Consider the following 8,991-nt stretch of genomic DNA (forward strand, 5'->3'; position numbering starts at 1 on the left):
CCAGGGCACTGGAGGCTCTGTAGAGCGGTCAGGATGGGGCCATTTTTTTCGGGGCAGTTTATAGCGCATAAAGTCAGCACACAACGGGTCAGTGTGCCAAAAAAACTGCATGTCCAAAATTGGGCCCATGGACACCAAAGCTGAAGCCTGAAGAAAATAGAATAGTGTCTTACTCCTGACATCTTCATCAAGTCCAGCATTCTTTCATTAGAACTGCTGGGTGATTTGATGTCAGTTCCCTTTCCATACACTGTTTTTAGTGAAGTAATCACATTGTATTAAAATCAGCAGTCTTACACTGAGCATATATGACCAAATGGTTGAAGTGTTACCTTGAAAAAGATTGCATTTAATTCAGGCATTCCCAAGTAAAAACAAAATAGTCTAAGGTTAAAGAGGTTGATTAGTTAACATCAATTGGCTTGAGTCTAATTGCGTTTGATAGTACTGTAGTGTAGGGAGAAAGAGTCAGACTGAACACTGTGAGCTCAAAGTAAAGTGTGATCTTAGTCTTTTATTGCAGGTCTCCAGAGGGCCTCTCCAACCTGTGAAGCCTTCTTAAATACCTGTGCTCCCAAGGGATTATGGGATCCCTTGGGACTCTGGGGAATGAGCCCTCTGGTGGCTGTACAGAGTAAATATAAGTCCACATATATAACAATACTCCCCCCCACCCCCCCAAAGTCAATAGGGTAACTATTTACAATGTGAGTCGATCTGGGGCCCTTCTTGCCCTGGTTGATCGTCTGGGTGTGAAAGCTGGTGTTGTTGAATCATTTGTTGGGCCCTCGCTGGGCTGCTGTGCAGCTGGCCTTGCTGGGCTGCCTGATGTGTTGGGCCCTGCAGGGCTGCTGTGGATGATGGGTTCTGCTTCATGGTCAACCGTGGTGTCGGTTGCCACTAGTGTGCATGTTGGAGGATCAAAAAAGGTAGGGTCCAAGGTGGGTTGCTCAGGGTAGTCGGTGAATCTGAGTTTGATTTGGTCCAAGTGTTTCCGGTGAATGAGTCCATTTGAAAGTTTGACCCGAAACACCCTGCTCCCCTCTTTGGCCACGACAGTGCCGGGAAGCCACTTGGGACCGTGTCCATAATTTAATACAAATACAGGATCATTGACTTCAATCTCGCGTGACACATTTGCACAATCATGGTATGCACTTTGTTGAAGCCGCCTGCTCTCTACCTGTTCATGTAGATCAGGGTGAACTTAAGTGCTCTTTTCATGAGCAGTTCAGCAGGATGGATCCAGTGAGTGAGTGGGGTCTCGTCCGGTAGCTAAGCAGGACTCGGGATAGGCGAGTCTGCAGTGAGCCTTCAGTTACCCTCTTCAAGCCTTGCTTGATGGTTTGCACTGCTCTCTCTGCCTGACCATTGGACGCTGGTTTAAATGGGGCAGATGTGACATATTTGATCCCGTTATGGGTCATGAATTCTTTGAACTCAGCACTGGTAAAACATGGCCCGTTGTCACTCACCAGAACATCGGGTAAGTCGTGAGTGGCAAACATGGCCCGCATGCTTTCAGTAGTGGCAGCGGACGTGCTAGCCGACATTATCTCACATTCAATCCACTTGGAGTACGCGTCTACAAACACAAGGAACATTTTACCCAAGAACGGGCCTGCATAGTCAACGTGAACCCTAGACCACGGTTTGGAGGGCCAAGACCATAAACTTAGTGGCGCCTCCCTAGGTACATTGTTTAACTGCGAGCATGTATTACATCTGTGAACGCAGGACTCTTAATCCGCATTGATACCGGGCCACCATACGTGGGATCTGGCTATCGTTTTCATCATTACGATGCCTGGGTGGGTACTGTGGAGGTCATTGATGAAGGTGTCTCTGCCCTTTTGGGGACCACTACTCGACTGCCCCACAGAGGGCAGTCTGACTGTATAGACATTTCATCTTTGCGCCGCTAGAATTTCTTTATCTCCTCCACTGGGACACTGGACCAGCTCCTGTGAAGCACACAGCTTTTGACTAGAGGTAATAAGGGGTCCTGGCTTGTCCAGGTTTTGATCTGCCGGGCAGTGATGAGTGATTGTTCACTCTCAAATGCTTCCATAAACATGGCTAGATCTGTGGGCTGCGCCATTTCCACCTCGTGGTGGGTAATGGCAGCCTACTGAGAGCATCGGCGCAGTTTTCTGTGGCTAGCCTGTGGCGGATGGCGTAGTTGTATGCGGACAATGTGAGCGCCCATCTCTGGATGTGGGCCGATGCGTTGGTATTTATCCCTTTACTCTCGGAAAACAGGGATATAAGTGGCTTATGGTCAGTTTCCAATTCGAATTTTAGCCCAAACAGATATTGATGCATTTTCTTTACCCCATAGACACCTGCTAACGATTCTTTTTCAATCATGCTGTAGGCTCTGTCAGCCTTGGACCGACTCCTGGATGCATAAGCAACCGGTTGCAGTTTCCCGAAATCATTAGCTTGTTGCAATACACACCCGACGCCATATGACGACACATCACATGCTAGTACCAAACGCTTACATGGATCATACAACACAAGCAATTAGTTTGAGCGTAACAATTTTCTCGCTTTTACAAAAGCATTTTCTTGGCTTTTGCCCCAAACCCATTCGCCCCCTTTTCGTAGTAAGATGCGTAGTGGTTCTAGCAGGGTGCTGAGACCCAGTAAGAAGTTATCAAAGTAGTTCAAGAGTCCCAGAAACGACCGCAGCTCCGTTACGTTCTGTGGTCTCGATGCGTTCTCGATTGCCTCCGTCTTCATGTTGGTGGGCCTATTGCCGTCTGCCGCAATCCTCCTTCCCAGGAACTCCACTTCAGGCGCTAGGAAAATGCACTTCGAGCGCTTTAACCTGAGCCCCACGCGGTTGAGTCGACTAAGAACCTCCTCCAGGTTCTGCAGATGCTCGACTATGTTCCTACCTGTGACCAAGATGTCGTCCTGGAAGACCACGGTATGCGGGACCGACTTCAGTAAACTTTCCATGTTTCTCTGGAATATCGCCGCTGCTGATCAGATTCCAAACGGACATCTGTTATAAACAAAAAGATATTTGTGAGCGTTGATGCAAGTGAGGGCCTTCGATGATTCCTCCAGTTCCTGTGTCATGTAGGCTGAAGTCAGATCCAGCTTCGTGAACGTCTTTCCTCCTGCCAGCATTGCAAAGAGGTCATCGGCTTTTGGTAGTGGATATTGGTTCTGCAGGGAGAAACGATTGATAGTTACTTTGTAATCACCACAGATTCTGACGGTGCCGTCTCTCTTGAGGACTGGGACAATAGGACTGGCCCGCTCGCTGAACTCGATCGGTGAGATGATGCCCTCTCTTTGTAGCCGGTCTAGCTCGATTTCTACCCTTTCTCTCATCATGTACAGTACTGCTCTCGCTTTGTGATGGATGGGTCGCGCCCCCGAATTAGGTGGATCTGCACTTTTGCTCCTTGGAATTTCCTGATGCCTGGTTCGAACAACGAAGGAAATTTGTTTAAGACTTGGGCACACGAAGTGTCGTCAGCGGGCGATAGCGCTCGGATGTCGTCCCAGTTCCAGCGTATCTTTCGCAGCCAGCTCCTGCCGAGCAGTGTGGGACCATCGCCTGGTACCACCCAGAGTGGTAGCCTGTGCACCACTTCATCGTCGGAGACCTTTACGGTAGCACTGCCGATTTCAGGAATTAGTTCTTTTGTGTAATTTCTTAGTTTCGTGCGAATTGGATTTAAGACTGGCCTTGAGGCCTTGTTGCACCACAACCTATCGAAAGTCTTTTTGCCCATGATGGACTGGCTTCCGCCCGTGTCCAGCTCCATTGACACCGGGAGTCCATTTAGTTCAACATTCAGCATTATGGGGGACAATTCGTCCTGAATGTTTGTACCCAATGTAGCTCTGCCTCCTCTATCTGAGGCTCTGTTTCGTCGTGATCCTCCTCTGCAACCTGGTGGTTTGCAGGTTTAATAGGCTTAGCAGCTCGCCTGCACACTCGTTGGAGGTGTTCCATTGTTCCACAGCCCTTGCAAACGTATCCTTTGAATTGGCATGAATGGAAACGATGATTACCCCCGCAGCGCCAACAAGGTGTTAATGGCCTTGCATTCATCACCCTTGATGGTGGACTCTGAGACATCTGCGGACGTGTAGCTGCAGGTATGTGTGACCTGCCCTGTACGTTACGATTCGAAAACAACATCACTTTGTTCACCGTACTTGTAGCAGCACTTGTGTGCTGAGAGATTTGCTTAGTATTGTCACTGTGGCAATGAATGCCTGGGCTATCGCTATGGCCTTACTCAAGGTTGAGGTCTCTACAGTCAAAAGTTTGCAAAGTATGGTTTTGTGGCTAATGCCAAGTACGAAAAAGTCTCTGAGCATGTGCTCCAAATATCCTTCAAATTCGCAATGTCCTGCAAGGCGTCTTAGCTCGGCGACATAACTTGCCACTTCCTGGCCTTCAGATCTTTTGTCGGTGTGGAACCGGTACCTCGCCATCAGAACGCTTTCCTTCGGGTTCAAATGTTCTCGGACCAGTGTGCACAAATTGTCGGACGATTTCTCCATGGGTTTCATTGGAGTGAGCAGATTCTTCATGAGGCCATATGTTGTGCCCCACAGACGGTGAGGAGGATCACCCTTCGTTTGGCAGCGCTCTCTTCCCCATCTAGCTCATTGGCCATGAAGTATTGGTCAAGTTGCTCCACAAAAGTTTCGCAATCATCTCCCTCCAAAAATTTCTCCAGGATGCCCACTGTTCTCTGCATCTTTGGGTTCACTATCTGTATCTCATCGCCAATTGTAGTGTATGGAGAAAGAGTCAGACTGAACACTGTGAGCTCAAAGTAAAGTGTGACCGTAGTCTTTTATTACAGTTCTCCAGAGTGCCTCTCTAACCTGTGAAGCCTTCTTAAATACCTGTGCTCCCAAGGGATTATGGGATCCCTTGGGACTCTGGGGAATGAGCTCTCTGGTGGCTGGACAGAGTAAATACAAGTCCACATATATAACAAGTACGTACTTCATTTGCTCTATAAAGTCATATTTTGCACTCAGTACATGTTTTAATTTTCCCAAGGGACAGCTCATGTTTCATTGCATTAGAATTTCTTTATATACCTTTCTATTACCTCTAGACTTGACTATTCCAATGCCCTCCTGGCTGGCCTGTTACATTCTACCCTACGTAAACTTGAGGTCATCCGAAAATCAGCTGCCAGTGTCCTAACTCGCACCAAATCCTGTTCACCCATCATCATAGGCAGTCCCTTGAAATTGAGGAAGATTTGCTTCCACTCTAAAAGTGAGTTCTCAGGTGACTACAGTCCAATACGGGAATTACAGTCTCTGTCACATGCAGTCATTGAAGGAAAGGGTGGATGGGCAGTCTGGTTTGCCGCACTCTCCTTCCGCTGCCTGCGCTTCTTTTCTGCATCCTCTGGCGACGAGACTCGAGGTGGTCAGCGCCCTCCCAGATGCTCTTCCTCCACTTAGGGTGGTCTTTGGCCAGAGATTCCCAGGTGTCAGCGGGGATGTTGCACTTTATCAAGGAGGCTTTGACCATCCCTGTGCTCGCTGACCTACATTGACTCCAGGTTAAGCAATGCCTCAATTTCAAAATTCTCATCCTTGTTTTCAAATCCCTCTATGGCCTCATCCCTCACTTTCTCTATAATCATCTCCAGCCCCACAACCCCCTGAGATATCTGCGCTCCTCTAATTTTTCCCTCATGAGCATCCTTGATTATAATCGCTTAAACATTGGTGACCATGCCTCCTGCTGCCAAAGTGCTAACCTCTGGAATTCCCTCCCCAAACCATTCCGCCTCTCTACCTCTCTTTCCTCCTTTAAGATGCTCCTTAAAACCTTCTTCTTTGACCAAGCTTTTGGTCATCTGCCCTAATTTCTCCTTATGTGGCTCGGTGTCAAATATTTTGTCTCATAATACTCCTGTGAAGCGCCTTACGATGTTTTATTCCGATAAAGACGCTATATAAATACAAGTTGTTGTTGTTGGAGAAGTGAAGGTTGGCGGCAGTATCCCTGGGTGAAAATAATAAGTCAAAATTCCTATTCCTGATTGCTATTTAGTGGTCCCTAACTAAAAGTGCAAAAGTGCAAAGGTGAGGGAAGGATGTGGATCAGCTATGATAACCCCATTCCTCGTAACCAAACACCTGTCAACATTTACTGACAAGCTTTACACATGAGGAATGGTCATTTAAGTGATGCCCTGGACGGCTTCGGGTATTGGTGTCATATTTTTTGTCTTATAATACTCCTGTGAAGCGCCTTGGGACGTTTTACTATGTTAAAGGCACTATATAAATACAAGTTGTTGTTACAGAGAAACACCTTCTACAGTTTATAAAATCCAAAATATTACTTTTTATTTAAAGAACCCACAGAAGTTACAATTTGTAACCTTGTGCTGGAGCCAGAATACTGGCAATTTAATTTTCTGTCTATTGGCTTACTTTTGAAAACTAACTGAAGTGCTTACAAATTGGATTAATGATTATAGGGATAATGATAGACATAGATGGTCAAATGCTGAATTTTAACAGCCAAAAACGGGTGGGTTGGGGTCGGGACAGATGTTAAAATTTAAAAGATATGAACTCCGACCTCAACATGCCTCCAACCCAGCCACTTCTGGGTTTGACGGAGGCGAGACAAGTGGTGGGCAGCCAAACTGCTCCCAGAAGACGTGTTGGCAATTCAAATATTTTAATGTTGCAGACATTAAACCTCTGATTTAACCTGCTTTGCAGGTTTTACAGTGGCCAGCTGGGTTTCCCAGGCCTCGGGAAACCTGGCAGCTTAAGGGAGGTGAGGACAGCTTCGGGGGGAAGGTATGCTGCTTTTCAACACTGCTTGTGGTCTGGGAGGAGTAGAAGTGTTCCCACCAGCCCCCCCCCCCCAAGTTCTCCCGCATCAGACCGCCCCCACCCCAATTATAAGACCTTGGGCTTGGACTCCCCGGGTTGGGGATCAGAACCCTCTTACTTGGGGTTTGGATTGGACCTACCTGATCCTGCGGCCTTCTCCGACGTGCTCCCCACCTGACTGGAAGGCAGACCCGTCAACCAGGCTGACTTCCAGATGGCGAACCTGTCAATGACAAAAGAAACCCGTCTTCGAAAACTTCGCTCTCTCCGCCTATGTAACCCACCTCTTGTACTGTTGGAACCATGATTGAATCATCTGTGCATTGCAACTAGTGAATGTTATAAAAGTGTTGTTTAACTTTGGATTAGTAGTCTGGAGTTTTGCTTGATTGGGATATTGAGTGGGTTGGAGCTAATGTGGTTTGTGGAGGGAGTAGTCATCATCATCATCATCATAGGCAGTCCCTCGGAATCGAGGAAGACTTGCTTCCACTCCTGAAGTGAGTTATTTGGTGGCTGAACAGTCCAATACAAGAGCCACAGATAGTCGTTGAGGGAAGGGGTGGGTGGGACAGGTTTGCCGCACGCTCTTTCCGCTGTCTGCGCTTGATTTCTGCACGCTCTCGGCGTTGAGACTCAAAGTACTCAGCGCCCCCCTCAGATGCACTTCCTCCACTTAGGGCGGTCTTGGGCCAGGGATTCCCGGGTGTCAGTGGGGATGTCACATTTTATCAGGGAGGCTTTGAGGGTGTCCTTGTAGCATTTCCGCTGCCCACCTTTGGCTCGTTTGCCGTGAAGGAGCTCCGAGTAGAGCACTTGCTTTGGAAGTCTTGTGTGTGGCATGCGGAGCTGATTGAGTGTGGCCAGTGCTTCAATGCTTGGGATGTTAGCCTGAATGAGAATGCTGATGTCCTCCCAGAGGATTTGTAGAATCTTGCGGAGACATCATTGGTGATATTTCTCCAGCAACTTGAGGTGTCTACTATACATGGTCCATGTCTCTGAGCCATACAGGAGGGCAGGTATTACTACAGCCCTGTAGACCATGAGCTTGGTGGTAGTTTTGAGGGCCTGGTCTTCGAACACTCTTTTCCTCAGGCGGCTGAAGGCTGCACTGGCGCACTAGAGGTGGTGTATCTCGTTGTCGATGCCTGCTCTTGTTGATAGGAGGCTCCCGAGATATGGGAAGTGGTCCATATTGTCCAGGGCCGCGCCGTGGATCTTGATGACTGGGGGGCAGTGCTGTGCGGTGAGGACAGGCTGGTGGAGGACCTTTGTCTTACGGATGTTTAGCGTAAGGCCCATGTTTTCGTACGCCTCAGTAAATACGTTGACTGTCTCCTGGAGTCTCTGTATGTGCGCAGACGCAGGTGCCGTCCGTGTACTGTAGCTCAACGACAGAGGTTGGGATGGTCTTGCATCTGGCCTGGAGACAGCGCAGGTTGAACAGGTTCCAACTGGTTCTGTAGTTTAGTTCCACTCCAGCGGGGAGCTTGTTGACTGTGAAGTGGAAACATAGAAACATAGAAAATAGGTGCAGGAGTAGGCCATTCGGCCCTTTGAGCCTGCACCACCATTCAATAAGATCATGGCTGATCATTCCCTCAGTACCTCTTTCCTGCTTTCTCTCCATACCCCTTGATCCCTTTAGCCATAAGGGCCATATCTAACTCCCTCTTGAATATATCCAATGAACTGGCATCAAGCAACTCTCTGCGGCAGGGAATTCCACAGGTTAACAACTCTCTGAGTGAAGAAGTTTCTCCTCATCTCGACCCTAAATGGCTTACCCCTTATCCTTAGACTGTGTCCCCTGGTTCTGGACTTCCCCAATATCGGGAACATTCTTCCTGCATCTAACCTGTCCAGTCCCATCAGAATTTTATATGTTTCTATGAGATCTCTTCTCATCCTGGAGTATGGCAGCGAGAAAGATTGAGAGGAGAGTTGGGGCGATGACGCAGCCCTGTTTGACCCTGGTCCGGACGTGGATTGGGTCTGTGATGGATCCATTGGTAAGGATCATGGTCTGCATGTCGTCGTCGAGCAGGCAGAGGATGGTGACGAACTTTTGGGGGCATCCGAAACAGAGGAGGACGCTCCATAGACCCTCGCAGTTGACAGTGT

This window comes from Pristiophorus japonicus, chromosome 3 (assembly GCF_044704955.1).
Source record: "Pristiophorus japonicus isolate sPriJap1 chromosome 3, sPriJap1.hap1, whole genome shotgun sequence".
NCBI lineage: Eukaryota > Metazoa > Chordata > Chondrichthyes > Pristiophoridae > Pristiophorus > Pristiophorus japonicus.